Source organism: Branchiostoma belcheri, unplaced genomic scaffold (genome assembly GCF_001625305.1).
Source record: "Branchiostoma belcheri isolate BF01 breed outbred unplaced genomic scaffold, Haploidv18h27 scaffold1092, whole genome shotgun sequence".
NCBI lineage: Eukaryota > Metazoa > Chordata > Leptocardii > Amphioxiformes > Branchiostomatidae > Branchiostoma > Branchiostoma belcheri.
The window spans coordinates 2,124-5,592 of NW_017802483.1; the positions used below are offsets into that span (position 1 = coordinate 2,124).

General features: G+C 42.1%; 1 long non-coding RNA gene across 1 annotated transcript; it reads right to left on the reverse strand.

The window, feature by feature from the left end:
• Positions 1-702: 702 nt before the first annotated feature.
• On the reverse strand, positions 703-3,185 carry LOC109481695. Its single transcript, XR_002140920.1, has 3 exons — positions 3,060-3,185; positions 2,742-2,803; positions 703-1,362 (listed from the first exon to the last, which is right to left on the reverse strand). It is a non-coding gene; the product is annotated as an uncharacterized LOC109481695 (long non-coding RNA).
• Between the last annotated feature and the right edge of the window lie 284 nt (positions 3,186-3,469).

The following is a 3,469-nucleotide window of genomic DNA, read 5'->3' on the forward strand; positions in this document are numbered from 1 at the left end:
GTTTGCTATGGGAAAAAAGGCCATCTTATGGGTCAGTATGGAGGGGTCATTGTACGGACTAATTTGTAGGTCATCAGATGGTCAGCAAGTGGGCCAGCCAACATCCTGTTGGTCAAGATATCTGCTGATCGTCAGCACACGTGCCAAGAAACTAGGCCAGAGATGACCAGTCCATTGTGTTTGTTTCACCTGCATTCTGGACAACTGGACAGAAGTCGGCACAAAACACATTCTGTCCCAAATTCTGGGTGTCCATTCATTCGCATAATACTGTGGTCATCATCTCAACTGATGACTAGGGTCATTCAATTGGACATTCAGAATGAACCCCTCAATACTTTACAACCTAGAACCCCAACTGTTGTTGTAGTTATCTCAGCACTAATGAATCTATAGCCTCTACCAGGCTTGAGGAGGCGGCTGGAAAAAGTAGAAATCGGCCAAAATAGAGAGATAAGCATGCCAAGGGAGTTTGGCCGTTGAGAGAACAGTTCGCCGCCCCACTGGGCCTCCTCAAGCCTGGTAGAGGCTAATGAATCTAATGCTGTGCAAAATGTTGTACATTTTCATTGTATACCATGGCATCCCCTGTAGACTCAAAATCTAATGCGATAGCTGAAAAAAAAACAAGATGGGCAAAAAAAATAGACATATAAAAGTTTTTGGCTACAAATGTTATAACAAAATTGAAGGGACAAGATATGGTATCACAGACAATAAGTCTTTTATTCCTTTATTCAAGAAGTGTAAAAAGTGGCCCTAGTGTGGTAGCTACAGCCAGAGAGTATGAGAAGTATCACTACAACTACACTCAAGGCATCTTCATGGCATCCTTGATGCTCCCTCCTGCCTTTACATGTAGTCTACATATGGCAAACACTGGGTTCCTTGGGTCAATAGATGATGATGATGATGATGAGCAAGTACTACAAGCACAGTTTAATAAGACTACCTTTACATTAGTCTTGACTCTTGACTCTTCCAATGCCCTTTTTTTTAACCATTCTTTATTCATGAGAAACTCAAATCTAGCCTGGTTACCAAACCTATTATAGCTGCTGAATTTGCGGAGAGGATGTAGGACTCAGCAGCTATAATAGGTTTGGTAACCAGGCCAGCTCAAATCGACCTGCAGGCCACTTTTCATGAATTGAGGTCATGAGGGAAGAGGTCAAGAGGGTAAGTCTATGCTGAAGTCCATGTGACCCTGTCACTGGAAGACGCTCCACCTTCTGGAATGACTTGATGATGTATGGGAGGGTATACTGATACAACTGGAACTGTTCTGAAGTACATGTAGTCACTGCAAGTTGAGATCCAGGGCCTGGCTCACACCCACCACCACAATGTCTGGTAGCCCTCCTGGACAGCAAACACACACAAATCATTGTACAAAAGTTATTGTACAAAAAAGCTATCACCAGTATCACACATCATCATTATCAACTGTACCACACATTATCACCAGTATCACACATCATCATTATCAACTGTACCACACATTATCATCCCCAGCATCAGTACCACTCATCATTATCAGTACCAAAAACCCTTAGTCCTAGCCAGCCAACGAATTGCTTGAAAGTTTTGATTCTGTTCTTTGCCAGAAAAGTTTTGATTCTGTCCCATAATTTGGACCATGGGTGTAGGTATGGAATACTGGGTCAGTCCCCCTCCTGTCCTGGATATCAATCAGAGATGAAGGGGAAGTAAACATCTATTCCCAGGCCTTGAGGAGAGTCCTTTCCTCTGAGGCTTCTAAAAATAGCAGCTCAAACATGATCGCCTCAGACTGAGGTGGGTGGAAAAGTAGGTTGTGATGACAAACTGGTGTGTACACAGCTGCACTGGCAGGTACTGGGAGGGATGGGGCTGATAATGAGTAGGGAAAAGTGCAGTAGTGGTGAGGGTTCCAGCCCTCTAGTAGTTTGTTCCAAAATGTGGTACTTCTAAAACATCAGAAAGTATCATGAGGAAAAGTTACATGTAGACTCTATCAGCAAAGAACACCTGTGTCAACTTGATCTTCAGAGGACACTGAATCTTGGCAATCCTGATTCCCTGCCAAACTGGACAGTCCTGCTGAATGGGTGCCCATTCAGCACTAGTGTCCAGTGAACCAGGGTAGCATGGCACTTGGGAATATCTCCTTTCTGGGAAGAGGAACTGGCAAACATGGGGAGGGGATGGCAGGAGTCCAGCCAGTGTCCTGACACAGATTAGTGCAGAGAGATCCTACCCAGCTGGACTTCAACACTACAATCCCTCCCTTGTCATGAGGAACTTCTTCTGTTCTCACTTAGCATGGGAAATTTCAAGTGTAATGGATTAAATCAATTTCATTAGGTCTGAGGAAATGGATGTTGTTGCTGTACCTGTTGTGAAAGTACAGACCTCAAAAACTTTCTTTGACCAAATCATTTAAGGGTAAGTAACAAGATGATGCAGTTTAAAAGTTTAAAAGGACAAGAGGGGGAAATGATTTTTATTGCCTGCCTTCCTTGCTAGGCATACACTGACAGGAAGTTATGTCAAAGGTCCCAGAAAAGGTTCATTTCTCATTTCCTGTCTTACATTTCCTGCTATATGCAGGTCTGTTGCCATATGGAAGCCAGTGCAAAAATGCATTGACAGAATCTACAAGAAAATCTGAGTAATGAATAAAAGAAGAAATTGACAAAAAGTCTGAACATTTCACAGAGGTATGAGATCTGTTCCAGTTTGAAGCGTGTGTAGCCTACCTTTCTGTGAGGGATGGAGGAAACTGTCAGCAGAGAAGGACAGAACTGGCTGGTGCGAGGCTCTGTATGGGAGATTACAAATACATGTGATACATTATATGATATGTGCTCACATTGCAATAGAGCCTTTGGAGTTAAAAGATTGTGCAAATTTCCTTTCAACTCAACTAACCAGATACCAGTGGCTAGTCCTCTGCTATATTCCTTTCAGTGTGTAGGGCAGTTCACATCTCTGTTTCTATAGCCCTTGGGCCACACAGTTGGGTAACCAACTACAGCAATGTATAGTCAACAAGAACATAGGGCTATAGAACTCACTTGTTCCTGTCTCTTGATATGCCATCTATTTCCCTGTAAGTATAAATCAGAACATATTTCATTCAAGAATTAAACAAGGTACATACAATGTCGTCTAGTCAATCCCCTAACATTAGCACACTAGCATGTTGGACTTGCAAACATGAAGTGATATACAAGAGTTTTTGCAGGATGTCTTAAATTTGTAACGGAATCAACAATACAGTAATTTAAAATACATTGGAAATACATAGTCAGTGTAATGAATTTGCAGTGGAGAGGTTTCTGCAAAACTAAAACCTGATGGTGAATGTTTTGCAGCAGAGACCCCTAGTTGATATGAAAAAATTGCAATCTGGCAAAAGTTGTTTTTTCTCAGATAGCATCATTGCCCAAAGTGGAAAGGTTGAAGATTTCCAGTAAAACATGTC